The sequence below is a fragment of the Chiloscyllium punctatum genome, chromosome 6, assembly GCF_047496795.1.
Source record: "Chiloscyllium punctatum isolate Juve2018m chromosome 6, sChiPun1.3, whole genome shotgun sequence".
NCBI lineage: Eukaryota > Metazoa > Chordata > Chondrichthyes > Orectolobiformes > Hemiscylliidae > Chiloscyllium > Chiloscyllium punctatum.
This window is the reverse complement of record NC_092744.1, coordinates 93,993,100-94,009,636: the sequence shown is the minus strand read 5'-3', so window position 1 is coordinate 94,009,636 and position 16,537 is coordinate 93,993,100. Positions and strand designations below refer to the sequence as shown.

At 40.6% G+C, this 16,537-nt stretch overlaps 2 non-coding genes across 2 annotated transcripts; both read left to right on the top strand.

Annotated features, from left to right (window-relative positions):
* Positions 1-11,608: 11,608 nt before the first annotated feature.
* Positions 11,609-11,799, top strand: LOC140479210 (U2 spliceosomal RNA). Its single transcript, XR_011960991.1, has one exon. It is a non-coding gene; the product is annotated as a U2 spliceosomal RNA (small nuclear RNA).
* A 3,428-nt stretch (positions 11,800-15,227) lies between these two features.
* LOC140479213 (U2 spliceosomal RNA) lies at positions 15,228-15,414 on the top strand. Its single transcript, XR_011960994.1, has one exon. It is a non-coding gene; the product is annotated as a U2 spliceosomal RNA (small nuclear RNA).
* The last annotated feature ends 1,123 nt before the right edge of the window (positions 15,415-16,537 follow it).

Here is a 16,537-nt window from a genome sequence, read left to right as displayed (position 1 = left end):
TGATTTTTTCCTCATATTTATACCTTTGAAGCATCAAGATCTATGTGCAGTCTGAACTCAGCTCTTCAGAACAAAAGAAAATCAAGGAATATCTGTACTTTGCATATTTCATCTTTGTGAGTGCAACATTATCAAATATTTTGCAAAGAATATTGATTGAGTGGAATTAGATACATTCTGCTATTCGCAGACTGAAGAAAATATATAGCAGATACTGTGATTATTGGAATGAACAACAAATGAAAACATATCTAATGTTGAATTGAAAGGCAATTCATTCGATTCTTAGATATTTTCTAATCAACATTCAGAGCTGCTCTGGCACAGCTCTGTGCAAGGTGGGAATTGAAATTGTACCCTCTGGTCTGGTAACAGAGACACGACCAGAGTTGCACAAGATTCCTTCATAACATTCCCAACCAGGCTGGGCAGGCTGAAAAGTAATCAGATGTTTATTGTGATAAAAGGATTGGAATTAAATGGTTGGATACTGTGTGTAATCTCCTGAAAATTCAGTAGTAATTTACAATAATGATGGGAGTTAACAAATGTCTTAATTAAGCATGATTTTATGATCACTTGTGGAATGATAGCTTGACAGGATTGTGTGATTAGTGTGCATTATATACAAAAAATAATTTAATTATTCTATATGGTCAGAAGTTTCTCATTTTCTGAAATGCAACTTAAAATGTTTTTGTTCTACACGTAAATTGGAACAAAATGATGAATTGGGCAATCAATGTGCCTATTCAGCTGAAGACAACTTTCATTCTTTCTGTAAATGTATGATTTCTAACAAGTCACCATTTCCTGTGATTGTTTAATGAAATAAGATAGATGCCAACCCTTTTTTGTATGCATCAAAAAATTCATGGGGATTTGAATGATTTTGCACATGAAAAATATTCAATTGTTATAGTGAATAAAAACACAATAAATGTTAACATTACAGTGATTTCCAATCAAATCAATTCAAAAGTGTTTCCAAGTTTAAAATGAAAAGCAATATTCGGAGTGATTCAGAGATTGTACATTGCAATGTCCTTGCATTAGTTATTATATGGAAACATAGTTTCATAATTACACCCCTTACCGAATTGAACAATTATTAGGTATTGGCAACAAATCGATTTGAAAACTTTTATTAATGAATTTAAGAATGATGAGGTATCTCCTCTTCCTATTCCACCGAGTAATGTTCAGAAACGAAGAGAAATATTGCAGTGTAAATTAACTGGTGTTCTCTCAATTCCAATGGCTGAAAAGACTGTGATCTTTCAAATAAGCAAAAGTCAGATATTTACAAATGATGTTGCAATGGCAATTATTGGTCTTTTGTGGGTACATTGGCCTGATCGCACATGTTTTAATATTGTAGCACTCACACTAAGAAATATGAAAGGTATTAAAAGCAAATTGTTCTTGTTATCAAGCCTAAGTTAAAGTATTGCGTAATTATTGTATTTGATCATTGTTTCTAAAATCCTGATGGATAAATTGACTTAATATTTTGAATACACTTTGCTCTGATGACGATTGTATATTCATTAAGATTAATAAACTGAAAATTAAAATATAAAACGTGACTTTAATAATTAAAAAAACTCAGCAACGATTGAACACAGTTCAATTATTTTTGGTCGGTTCTTGTCTATTTTATTAATGTAACCTTTATCATGATAAATGTTTAGACAAATGTCAGAACTAGGAAGAAAATTATTAGGCCGGGAAAGTGAGCATTATTATGAACAAAACATCGGGTTAATGACATTTGGTACAGGAAGTCATTTTGTAAGAAATGACTAATAATTGTGTGATTATTGTTCACTGACAACTAATGTTGGAAGAAAATGAAACTATCTCAAAATGAAATTAAAATAAATATCATTTTGGTGGTCACATGATTTGAAAAATGTCTTTACTTTAACTTAATGTGACATTTGAGCTGAAAAATCGTTCTTCCCCCCGCCCCCCCCCCCCCACACACACACACCCATTGTAGTCTTTACAATAATTTAAAATTTAGTATTAGTTGAACTAAATAACAAATGGATGTACCTACATTTTTTTTTGCACACGAAAAAAGTAAAACAATTTTAACATGAAAATGATATTGCTCTGCAAGTAATAATTTCACAGATAATAAGTGTTTGTATTGAATTTAAATGTCACCATAGCTGTAGGAGTGACTTCCCCTGACAGGGAATGAAGACTCAGGAGATAGGCAGAACTCAGGCAAGTGGAAAATGTTTACACATGCTGAAATCAGTTAATGAAGGGATCATCCCCCGAGGCCAAGTTCGGCAGGGAGGTCCATGACACACTGTAACGTTTACAGTAAAAAGCAGTATTTTTACACACTTTCTGTATTACAATGGCCACATGCAACGTGGTTACAGTCCTTCCCTCCTTATACTGACACCCGATCCTGTAGAACACCTAATCTTAGATGGACATCGCTATGGATAGCCCCAGCTTCCTATTGTTTCATGGTGTTTACAGGTGCTATAATCGCCTGCCTTGGGATCTCTCTGTGCATTTTATTTCCGCAGATTACAAAATTAATTGCTGCAGTCCTATGGGTCTATCACTCTGCCTTATTCACTATTCTCAAGAGTATGTAATTAGAAACTTCTTAAATGTTCTGAGCAACTTTAAAATAGTAACTATTTCTGACAATCAAACCCTGTCTGCTTCCCTGATAGCAGCTGTGGAAGTTAGCTGGGCTCTATCCTACAACTGGTGTTTATTCATTCACTGGGGCAATCATTCTTTCATTAATGAAGTCAGGGTTGGTCATTTTTCTGTATGCTGGCATTCTCTTATCACTATCTGGAATATGACTGTCTGGAATGGCATACTTATGGAATTGGAGTAGGATTGTGCAAAATGTTCTTTTTTTCCATTAAGACTGAAACAGACTGTTAGTCTTGTTTATCTACTCTCCACTATTTGTGTTTTAATTCCAAGGCAGGCTGCTCAGGGCATCCCTACAGCAGCAAATCAACAAGGATTTCAGCATTAAAATAAAAATCAACATTCGCTACCATTAGGAAACAGTACCATGTAATATGCGTACGTTACTGAGACTTATTTCCAGACTTAAAGCCGATTATACCGGATTTGATCAATAATTAAATATTAGATATAAGTAACAATTAGTGTTAAAACTGGTCACTGCAAACATAAAATGATTAGAAATGTCATATTGCTATCTGTTACATGTAGAATTGAACATTAATTATTGGAGTCTAAAACAATCAGGCGTATCTTCATTTGTAAGACCGAATATTAATCCAATGATTTCTGTGAGCATTCAAATTAGAAGATATCAGATATTTCCTGTCAGTGTTGGATGATGAATCATTGCTTGGTTTGTGATTGTGTTGACCTGGATTAAAAGATCCATTTTTCTTTGTAAAATTGGCACTACAAAATAGTGACTTAAATTGAAATATGAATCTCACGATATTTGTTACAATACCTAAACTGAATTTCTGTGTGATTGTTGAACTAATAATGAATTGGTAATCTATTTTAGAACACTGACACATTAAGGTGATTCAATATTTCCAAACGGGTTTGCTGTGATATTGATTACATAATAATTAGTATCAGTGAACTGAGCATGAGAATGCTGGCATGATGTTTTGTAAAATACATTCGATATGCAGTCATTATTAATCATTCAACATTCTCAGATACTCCTGCAATCTGTACTTGCTGACTCAGTTTTTCTTCTGTAGAAATACAATATATAATCCTTGCAAATTTTCTTGTCATCAATATTCAGACATTTGTGTCAGCATTACAAAGAAAATAAATAGACAAGGAACATGAGTATCATAGCAAAAAACAGTCAGCAGCATTTACAGAGGAAATTTTGAAACATTGTCTCTGACTAAATACATGAAAAAGTTTAATGGGGATTTGTTACAATGTGCTGAGTCGCAATTACATTTTTATCATGATGACTGGGGAACCCTATCAGAAAACTCGCCTATATTTAGGAATTCCTTTATCTCAAAACATGCTACTTTCAGCATCCTTCGTCGTAAACAATGAAGTGTGATGGGGTGGGATAGATGTAGTGTGTAAAATGTAAGAAGGTATCTTGTATATATTTGAGATGTTGTGAAAGCGTGATGTTTGCTGTGGCTATTCATCTTGAGAACAATACAATATTGACAAAAGATTTTGCACTGAACAGTAGTTAGGTGGCCTTGAATACCATCGTGTGGCTTTATGTGCAGTGATTACTTTTATTTCAAGAGCTTTGAGATATTTTTCATGATTTGTAAAATGATTAATAATTTTGTGACAAACGTCCACATATGGTTATGAGCTGGATTTAAATAATCCAATGTGTTGGTGTGAAAACCCTTCATTGTTGACATTTGGAAGTGAGGTGTATAATGCTCAGGCACTGGCTGGAAGTCAAGGTGTAAGAAAATCTGATTCATCCTGGAGCTGATTGATTCCAGCTGCTGTTTGACTTAGTTTAACTAATTTTGTATTTGTCCCGATTTCTCTTCCTGTCGGTGAATTTAGAACGTCCAATTTCAGTCCAAGGGTCACTTCACATCACTGGAGAGTTAAAATATAATTCACATATTGTGATAACAATGAATTTTCAATTAAAGTTTGTGTTTTATCAAACAAAACGATTTGATGTTTTCCGGGAATTAAAAATGACATTGATTAAATATTTATTAAGATTGATAAATTGAGAATTATAATCTAGTTGCAGGAATGTTAAGTTGTTAAACCACAGACTTAGGAGTGTTTTGTTTTGGAGTGATTTGGAGGCGCCAGTGTTGGACTGGGCTGTACAAAGTTAAAAAACAAACAACATCACGGTATCTTCCAACAGGATTATTTTGCTGAACTCGCTCTCAGAGCACTGCTCCATCATCAAGCGGAAGCTAGTGCTTCTAAATAAACCTGTTGGACTATAGCCTGGTGTTGAGTAATTTTTAACTTTGTTCTTTAGAAGGAATGTGTTCTTTTATTCAAATATACAGGCTGTTCAAGAATTCTATCTAGCCTTCTGTGATTTTCTTTTAGAGACCACTCATGTATAATGCATACAATTTTCACTGAAATCAGTATTTCAAATTTCCATCTAATTTAAGATGAAAATGAGAACCAATTAATGAGTACTTCCACGAATGGAAAATACAATAAATTCAATTTACAGAGGCAAGATTCAAGTTCGATCTGATTAAGCAAATAAACACTTTGAATGGAAAATATCTGAAAACGTTCACATTTAAATTTGCACGAAGTCAAATTACTTCTTTTTGAAATACATGGCCTGAAAACCTGTTTGAAAATATGAACAAATCAGGACTATCAACATGTCTTGCTGTCAGTGTCGTCGGCCAATTGTCATAAAGAATAAATACCACTTTCAGCAACAAGTATCATGTGTAATTACTCAATTGAAAAATAAGGTGATACCTCTTGTATGTATTCGCAAGAATGATAACCAGATGTTTACTGTGGTTATTGCACTCAGTAACAATAAGATCAAGATCAATGACTGTTAGAATCATTGGCCACTCGTAATGAAGAATAAACACTGCCTTGAGCAACAAGTATCATGGATAATTACTGAACAGAAATTTCAGAGACACCCATTGTATTTATTGGAGGGAATGATGACCAGACGCTTACTGTGGTGATTAATCTCAGGAACAATACGACAATTACTCAGATGATTTCCTGAACAGTAATTAGATGGTCATGAAGACCATTGTGTGGCTTTATCTATCGTGCTTTGTGTGAGCATTGATTTCAATAACATTGTGATAGTATACAAATGTGCAGCTGAGGTGAGTTGGCTTTGCTAAATTGCCCATAATGTTCACGGATGTTTAGGTTAGGTGTATTAGTTTTTGTTAGAGTGGTGCTGGAAAAGCACAGCAATGCATGCAGCATCAGAGGAACAGTAAAATCGACGTTTCGGGCAAAAGCCCTTCATTAGGAATGCAGCCTGTATTCCTGATGAAGGGCTTTTGCCCAAAACATCGATTTTAATGTTCCTCGGATGCTGCCTGAACTGCTGTGCTTTTCAAGCACCACTCTAATCTAAACTCTGTTTTCCAGTATCTGCAGTCATTGTTTTTACCTTGGTTAGGTGCATTAGTCAGGGGAAATGTTGAGTAATCGAGCAAGGGAGTGTCTGGGTGGGTTAATCTTTGGATGGTCAGTGTGGACTGTTGGGCCAAATGGCCTGTTTCAACAGTGTAGGGATTCTATGTCTCGATGATTCTATGATTTTGGATTAAATTGATAAGTGAGTGCTAAAGATACTACTCAAAGTCAACAAAATCTTTAAGTTTAGCAAAGTGCTTTGAAGCCATCATGCATGAAGTGAGATAAGTGAGTGAGAGAGAGACAAATTAAATGTTCAAATGAAAACACGCTAATAGTTTCACAGCATATCAATCTTACATTCAATATGAAAAGGTGAATGGAAAATAAAAACAAATTCCTGACAATTCATGAATGACTAATAATTAGAACTTTAATTTGATCAATGCACATACCAGTATTTAGATGAATTGCAATGTTTAGTTACAAATGTAGGTGATCAGCTGACCAATGAATAAAATGAAGTTGCATTTGGTTATTTTGCTGAAGAGGAATTTCGACTGTTAATATTTTCCTTTTTATAATTTCCGAACTACTCTGACACATCTCCGCTGAAGATGGAAATTGAAATCATTCCTCCTGATCTTGTCGTAGAGACACTGTCAGAGCTCCACAAAAACCCGTCATAATGTTACCATCCGGGAAGGGCAAGTGTATAGTCACATATTTACGGCGGCAACTCAAATGAAAATTAATCAGATGTTTCTTGCAATTATTTGAATGGGAATTAATTGCGTATGTCCTGTGTGTAATGAACTGACAAACCGAATTAGTAATTTACAGTAATGATGTAACAAAGCAATAATGACTTTAATTAAATATGAATCTCGTGATTATTCATGATAAGAAAAAAACCGAATCATTTGATCAGTGTACACTGATGAACGAAACTTAATCAATCAAATAGTTCTATATGTTCAATGTTTTTTATCAAAGAATGAAAAGAAAATTAATATGCATTTGCAACATAAATGATTAGGAAAATAAATGAATTAGTCACTCAATGCGGCTTTTCATCTGAAGACAACTTCCCTTCTTTCCAGAAATGTTCAACTTCCCAAAGTTTAAAATGTCCTGTGACTATTTCATGAAACAATAAAGAGATGTTAGTTCCTTTTGTTGTACTTCAAACAGTCACAAGAATTTTAAATGATTTTGTTCCATGAAAAGTGATTAACTTGTATTGTGTTTATAGATACAGTAAATGTTAACATTGAAGTTAAACATAATTAAATCAATTCAACTGTTCCCACGGTCAAAATAAAAATTGATATTCACAATGCCCACTGCAAAATCTTTACTTTATTTAATTTATGAGCCATAATTTCGTAGTAATACTTTGAACTATATTGAACAATGATTAGATAATTCCAACAATTGAATTGCCAAAATAATATCATTTCATTTAAGAATACTGAGAAATTTCAGTTAATTATTTCACTGAGCAATGTGGAGAAACGACCTGGAGTCATTCTAATGAAAAGTAATTACAGTTCTCTGAATGCTTCAGGCTGAGATTACCACGATCATTCAAATGAGCAATTATCAGATATTTACAATGAGGCATCGAATGGGAAGTCATTGGTTCCATTATGGGATCGTTCACCTAAACAGTAAATTGATTTTTAAGTTGGAGTGTTCGTTCGAAGAAACAATTGATGGAATTAAAATGCGAATCGCACTATATTTGTTAGAAAGACTAACTCCAATAACTGTGCAAATTACTGTCATGGCAGTGACTGGAAAATTACGTTGTAATCTAAAAAAAAGATTCAATATTTTAAAAGCACTTTGTTGTGATGATGATTGGGTATTCATTAAGTTCAGTAAACTGAAAAGTACAATATGGTAGCTAGCTTTATGATTCACAAAAATGAGCCATTCAGTGATTATTCAGCAGAATTGCTTTTGGTTCAAAAATGCAGGATTACAAGAATTACATGTTTCCATCCATTGGTTTGCTTATTGAGATGTAGCTTTAATCTACAACTTCTTGTTCATGGCCACTGTTTAGACATTCATGTCAGACGTATGAAATAAATAAGTAGATAGCGAAAGTGCATATTGCAGTGAACATAAGATACAGGGATCTTCCATAATTTTGTGATTATTGCACATCGACAAATAACTCGAGAGTAAAAAATAATTAGAAATCAACATGGAAAGCAGTTTTTTTTCTTCTAAGAAATTGAAAGAAATCCTTATGCATTGTACATGGTTTGAAAATGCATCAGTCACCAAAACACCAAGGTCATAAAAATCATCGGTTTAAGACAATAAGACCCGTAATGAAGAGTATTCTGCTCAATGGTATTTAGAGGACCTTGAACATCTTCATGTCGTTCTTGCAGAGAAAACTCTTTCATTCAACAGTTCTAATTGAGCACAAAAAGCCAAGTTTCTGGTATTGAGATGGGGTATGCCAGGTTTCAAGAGTGGCAGGTTTATGGGGTATGTCAGGTTTATGGGTGGCACGGTGGCACAGTGGTTAGCACTGCTGCCTCACAGCACCAGAGACCTGGGTTCAATTCCTGCCACAGGCAACTCTCTGTGTGGAGTTTGCACATTCTCCCCATGTCTGCGTGGGTTTCCTCCGGGTGTTCTGGTTTCCTCCCACACTCCAAAGATGTGCAGTTCAGGTGAATTGGCCATGCTAAATTGCCCTATTATTAGGTAAGGGGTAGATGTAGGGGTATGGGTGGGTTGCGCTTCGGCAGGGCGGTGTGGACTTGTTGGGTCAAAGGGCCTGTTTCCACACTGTAAGTAATCTAATCTAAAAAGAGATTGATTGTGTTCAGACACTCTCTAGTCCGAGGCACAGACGGACGTTTCTGTGGCCAGCAACAAAAAATCATAATTATGTGTTGCCTCCCTGGTGCAGGATCAAGGATCTCTCCGAGAGGGTGCAGAATGTTCTCTCAGGGGAGAGGGATCAGCAGGAGGTCATTGTACACATTGGAACAATAGGAAGGAAAAAGGATGATTTTCTGAAGGGAGAAAATAGAGTGTTAGACAGGAATTTAAAAAGGAGGTCTTCGAGAGTAATAATATCTGGATTACTCACGGTGTTCCAAGCCAGTGAGGACAGGAATAGGAGGATAGAGCAGATGAATGCATGGCTGAGCAGCTGGTATAGATGGCAACCAGTTTCTAGTGGAGTGCCACAGTCCTGGGACCACATATTAATAATGACTTGGGTGAGGGAAGTGAATGTACTGTCACCAAGTTTGTAAATCAGTAGGAAGGCAAGTGGGGAGAATGTCAGTGTCTGCAGAACATTCTAGATAGGTTAAATGTGTGGGTGAAAACTTGGCATGTGGAATATAAGGAGGAGAAAGTCAGGAAGAATGGAAGAGTTTAATATTATTTAAATGGAGAAATACTGCAGATAGCTACAGAACAGAGGGATTTGGGATTCCACATCTGTGAATCAGAAAAAGCTGACATTGGAGTTCAGTGAGTAATAGAGAAGGCAAATGGAATGGTGGAACCAAAATCTGCAATTGCTGGAAAAACGCAGTACTGAAGAAGAGTCATTGGACCCAAAATATTAACTCTGTTTTCTCTCCACAAATGCTGCCAGACTTGCTGAGTCACTCAGTCAATTTCTGAATTTGTTTCTGATTTCCAGCAATCACAGTTCTTTGGATGTTTTTTTTTAACACATTGCTGGTCTTTATTTCAACGGGAATACAGTACAGCTTTCATCCTTTCAAAAGAGTCTCACAATCTGCTAAGCAGACCACTTTTTGCTTGTTTAGTTTACAAATTTGTTAAAGGCAAGATATCCAGCGAAAATTATGCACAAATTTCCAGTAAGCTCACACATTCCTGAACATTTACCAATTTGTCATTTAGTTTTAGGAAAAAATGAATTCTATTAAAGTCTTCACTTTTGCTGTCCTTGGCAATATCTGTGAATATGTGTGTGTGACTGCCTGCTTGCGCATGTTTGTGTGTGTATGTGTGTCTTTGTGTGTGTGTATGGGTGTCTGTCTGTGTATATGTATGTGTTTCTGAGTGTCTCAATATAGCGATAGGAGGTATATTTAGTAAGTATGCAAATTACACCAAAATTGGAGGTGTCCTTCGAAGTGGAAGTAATTGTCGGTTTGGAAGGTGTTGTCGAAGGATTTTGGGGAAACGTTTGCAGTGCACCTTGATTCAACTCAGCATCGGTGGTGGATGGAGTGGATGTTTGTAAGGCGGGTACAATTACAACACTTGAAAAGCATCTGGATGGGTATATGAATAGGAAGGATTCAGATGCTGATAACTGGGACTAGGTTTATTCAAGTTATCTGATGGATGCCAGCCACTTAAACAAAGTGTCTATTTCCGTGCTGTACAACTCCACGACTCTGTGAATCTTGATTTGCAATTCTAATGTAGCAAATTGCAATTCGAGTATTTGGAGTCAAAGCCAAATCACTTGTTGCTGATTCACTCGATCGAACTTCAGGTCCACCATGGTTCTGTTAATTTCAATTGACGGGGTTGGCAGAGTTTAATGGTTTGGAGATCAGAGTTGACATAATACAAGATGGATGGATTAGTCTAAGGATTTCCGTTCAGAACAGTCGCCTAATATTTCCAGGCAGTGATAGTACTCGATCAGAATTAGAACCCGTTTCAATTGTTTGCCTTGTGGAGAGGCAGGAATTGTTACCATTAACAGCTCAGTTTGTTTATACCAGAGAATGGAACAGCACAAACTCCAGGCAATTGCATATATCAAGTTAAAAATCACACAACACCAGGTTATAGTCCAACAGAATTAAACCTGTTGGACTATAACCTGGTGTTGTGTGATTTTTAACTTTGTACACCCCAGTCCAACACCAGCATCTCCAAATCATGGCATAGATACATGATGGCGGGGAGTTGAGGTTAATTATTTTTGAACGAATGTCACATTTCATCAAGGTAAGTAGGTAAATCCCTACCATCTTCATTCAGTAGTTACTATTGGCTGTGCACTGCCTGAGGGGCCACTGGAGCCGGATTCAATCATCGGGAAAAGCATGGTGAGTGGGACTAGGGAAGGAGCCCATACAGAGTGACAGCTGATGCAGACAATGAGAGGCTGCAGTACATCCCTCTGTGCTGCACCATTCCCTGTGTCCAGCTCTGTTCCAGTGGGTTGCTGCAATCTCATTGATACTCTGTCAGAGACACACTACCGGCTTGTTAGTGACATACACTCGGCCCCAGCGTAGCTGATTGGTACATTGCTGGTCATCTACATTCACTATCAAACAGTTTCGTAGAAAAGATTAAATGAATTCACCTGGACAAACGGATCGTTTACTCTGGTCAGAAGATCTGGAAATGACTAGGCAGCAATGAAACTGTCAGCCGTGAGCTATAGGTCTTTGTTCACAGTCAGGCTGATTGTAAATGTAGGAAGCGGCTGGGTCCTAAGGTAGTCAGGCAGACGACAAGTATCGCTTCTCGGCCTTTTGGCTAAGATCATGTGTAGTTCTGTTCTTGTCAGTTTTAATATCTGATAAGTCCCTGATTTAGGGACTGAATATTAATCTGATTTTTGCAGGACGAAGTTGTGTCAGGAGCTTGCTCCGATAACTTCACGCATCATCCCAGTATTGCAGTGTTTCTGGGAATGGTGCACGTCCCCATTAAAAAAGGCGAACAGTAGATTTTTTTTAATGTTGTATTCTTTATGATCCGAATACGGAAAGCTTTCGGTTAGTCAAGTCAGACTTGCCTTCGTGCAAATCAGCTTGTTCTACCATCCGATTCGTTTGAGTCTTTCTGCGTGTTATGTTCAGACGACAAATACAGAAACGCTCCCGTGAGACTAATCAACGTGTACGCCACAGTGGGTAAGAGTGAACGGTTGGCCGTCCTGCAACAGCTTCCACTGCTGCTGGCTACGTCCAGGCCGGTCATTCTGGCCGGAGACTTCAACTGCATCATTGATGCTGATGGACGATCCGGCGGGGGGGACAGTAAACCGGACGCTACGTCCAGGGCCCTGATGGAAACGGTCAAAGACGCCAAGCTGCACGACGTCTTCAGCGCCCCTGCAGATGGAGCGCAGCGTAGATACACCTGGTCACGGGCAGACGGGTCTATCCGCTCAAGGATAGATTACCTGTTTGTGTCCCGAACGCTCTCGGTCAGATCCACCGACGTCAAGCCGGTGTTCTTCTCTGACCACTGCCTCCTGCTGGCCGACTGTCACCTACAGGACGAACAGCGGGCGGGCAAGGGAACGTGGAAACTGAACACTAAGCTGTTGACCCCGGGAAACATCGAAGAGCTCAAGAGGGATTACGCAGGTTGGAGAACCGTGAAGCCCCTCTTTGAGTCTCCAGCGGACTGGTGGGAAACGGTAAAAGGGAACATCAAGAGGTTCTTTATCCTCAAAGGTGTCCAGGAGGCGAGAGAGAGGCGGGGAAAACTGTCCCAGCTCCAGGAAAGTATGCAGAACCTGCTCCTGCTGCAGACGATGGGGGTCGATGTCACGGAGGACCTCAAGGAGGTGAAGGGCCAGCAAGCCTCGCTCTTTGCCTCGGAGGCCTCCAAGATAATCTTCCGGTCCAGGGTCCGCTCGGTGGAGCAGGACGAGACGTGCTCACGTTTCTTCTTCCAGAAGGTGCACAAAGAGAGCTCCGTGCTCAGCAGCCTTAAGAAAGAAGATGGCTCGGTAACGTCATCTCAGGCTGACGTCATGAGGATCAGCAAATCCTTCTACGCCAGCCTGTATGACTCGAAGCCAACCGACAGCGCGGCCTCCCAGTCGTTCCTGTCCTCTATCACGGAGGTCCTAGATGACGGAACACGAGAGAGGCTGGACCAGCCGCTATCTCTGGATGAACTGACCAAGGCCCTCGAGTCCTTCGAAAAGAATAAAACTCCCGGAAGCGACGGCTTACCGGTCGAGGTTTATTCCGCTCTTTGGGACTTGATTGACCAGGACCTGCTGGAGGTGTATGTCAGTATGCTTCGGGCAGGTACCATGAGTGAATCCATGAGGAAAGGCATCATCACCCTCGTCTACAAGCGGAAGGGGGAGAGGGAGGAAATTAGAAATTGGAGACCGATCTCACTGTTAAATGCAGACTACAAAATCTTGTCAAAGGTCATCGCCAACCGGGTCAGGTCTGCTCTGGGATCGGTGATCCACCCGGACCAAACCTGTGCTGTACCGGGCAGGAAGATCTCTGAGAGTCTTGCACTCCTCAGGGATACGATCACCTACGTGCAGGACAGGGGGGTGGACACCTGCCTCATCAGCCTGGACCAGGAGAAAGCCTTTGACAGGATATCGCATACATATATGAGGGATGTCCTCTCCAAAATGGGCTTTGGGGAGGGAATCGGAAATTGGATCAGACTGCTCTACACCAACATTGTCAGTGCAGTCTCAATCAATGGGTGGGAATCAGATAGCTTCCCTGTAAGATCTGGAGTCAGGCAGGGATGCCCCCTCTCACCCGCCTTGTTTGTGTGTTGCATAGAGCCATTTGCCGAATCCATCAGGAAGGATGCGAGCCTGAGAGGGGTGACTATTCCTGGCAGCGGGGGCCTGCAGGTTAAGGCCTCCCTGTACATGGATGACGTCGCTGTTTTCTGCTCGGATCCGCTGTCCGTGCACGGAGTCGTGTGCATCTGCGACCAGTTCGAACGGGCCTCGGGGGCCAAGGTAAACCAAGGCAAGAGCGAGGCCATGCTCTTCGGGAACTGGGCCGACCAATCCTCTATCCCCTTCACCGTCAGGACTGACCACCTGAAGGTGCTGGGTATTTGGTTCGGGTGGGCTGGGGCGTGCGCCAAGACCTGGGAGGAGTGGATTAGGAAGATGAGACAGAAACTAGGCAGATGGGGGCAACGGTCGCTCTCCATCGCGGGAAAAAACCTGGTCATCAGGTGTGAGGTACTCTCAGTATTGCTATATGTGGCACAGGTCTGGCCTATCCCCAGGACCTGTGCCGCCGCAGTCACCCGGGCCATCTTCCAATTCATTTGGAGATCAAAGATGGACCGGGTCCGAAGAGACTCTATGTACAAAGACCGGTGCAATGGGGGAAAAAACACGCCCAATGCCACCCTCACCCTGATGGCCACCTTTGTGTGTTGCTGCATCAAGCTGTGCGTGGACCCCCGGTACGCAAACACCAAGTGTCACTACGTACTGAGGTTCTACCTGTCCCCGGTGTTGCGAAGGATGGGCCTGGCCTCGCTGCCGCAGAACGCTCCGAGTAGTTGGACCGTTCCATATCACCCGTCCTTCGTGGAGAAATTTATGAGGAAAAACACCTTTGACCACAAGTCCATCAGGAAGTGGTCAGCACGTAGCGTCCTTGAGACCCTTCGGGAAAAGGAGAGGGCGGATCCTGTCGAGCGGTTCCCTGAGCAGACTGTCAAAGCCATTTGGCAGAATGCCTCATCGCCAGAACTTTCCAACAAGCACCAAGACGTGGCTTGGCTGGTGGTGAGAAGGGCTCTGCCTGTGAGATCCTTTATGCACGCCCGGACTCTCTGCCGCACCGCACGCTGCCCTCGAAGTGGCTGCGGGGGGGACTGTCACACACCTCCTTCTGGAATGTGCCTATGCAGAGGAAGTCTGGAGAGGAATGCAGTGGTGCTTGTCGAGGTTCGTCCCGAGCAGGGCCGTGACGCGGGACTCCGTGCTCTATGGCCTGTTCCCCGGGACTCACAGCGAGATGAACATTAACTGCGCCTGGAGGATCATCAACTCGGTGAAGGACGCTCTCTGGGCGGTCCGAAACCTGTTGATCTTCCAGCTGAAGGAGTTGACCCCGACCGAGTGTTGCAGACTGGCACATTCCAAGGTCCAAGACTACGTGTTGAGGGACGCGCTGAAGCTTGGGGCAGCTGCCGCCAAGGCGCGGTGGGGAAAGACCACCGTGTAAGATCGGCCTGCCGAAAGAAGAACAGGGGGCCCATGCGGACGTTTTTTTGGGCTCTGCTGATGCCTCAGCCAAATACATGTATATGTACAAGATTGAAAAATGCACAGGATTGTAAATGACAAGGATAAATGCGAATCAGTGTTTGTAAATATGGACATATGTATGGCATGATCAAATGTACAGACCATAAAAAAATCTGTTCTTGTCAGTTTTAATATCTGATAAGTCCCTGATTTAGGGACTGAATATTAATCTGATTTTTGCAGGATGAAGTTGTGTCAGGAGCTTGCTCCGATAACTTCACGCATCATCCCAGTATTGCAGTGTTTCTGGGAATGGTGCACGTCCCCATTAAAAAAGGCGAACAGTAGATTTTTTTTTAATGTTGCATTCTTTATGATCCGAATACGGAAAGCTTTCGGTTAGTCAAGTCAGACTTGCCTTCGTGCAAATCAGCTTGTTCTACCATCCGATTCGTTTGAGTCTTTCTGCGTGTTATGTTCAGCACTCACTGTTAATGTTGTCACTTCATCCCTGGTACATTCTGCCCCTTCCCACCAACTCCAATTCCCAACAACAAAAGTTTTACAAAGTTGCCCACCAGCTCTACATAATGGCAAACGGCATTTCAGAAAACAAAACATGAAGCTATTGAAGTAATCAACAGTTCGGATTTTGATGATGATGAGAGTCACTTTCATGTATTAAATGAGAGATTTTAAGAACAATGTGAAGCAAAGATCTGATGTATTTAAGGCACAGAGTCAGAGAGATGTGCAGCACAGAAACAGATCCTTCAGCCCAACTCGTCCATGGTAACCAGATATCCTAACCTAATTTCGTCCCATTTGCCAGCATTGGTCCATATCCTTCTAAATGCTTCCTGTTCATATATCCCAGATGCCCTTTAAAAGCTGTAATTTAGTTTAATTTAATTTAAATGCCTCCACCACTTCCTCTGGCATCTCATTCTATACATGCACCACCCTCTGCATGAAAAAGTTGCCCCTTACATCCCGTTGATTTTTTTTTTGCCCTCTCATGCTGAACCTGTGCCCTCTCGTTCTGGACCCCCCACCGCAGGGAAAAGAACTGCTGACCTCTACATTGTACAGAGCGACTGCTGCTCTCTATATGATACACAGGGACAGCTGTTGTCCATATTATACACAGGTACTGCTGTTCTCTATATTATACACATGCACTGGTAATAGACAGAGGGATTGCTATCCTCTATATTATACATAGGGACTCATGTTCTCTATATTAGACACAGGGATTCATGTTCTCTGCATTATACAATGTGACTGCTGTTCTCTGTTTTCACAGGGACGGTTGTTCTCTATGCTATACCCTGCTATTCTCAGGAACTATAGACCGGTGAGCCTGACATCAGTTGTGGGCAAGTTATTGGAGGGATCCTGAGGGAATAGGATTTTCACACATCTGGTTAAGCAAGGGCTGGTTAGGGA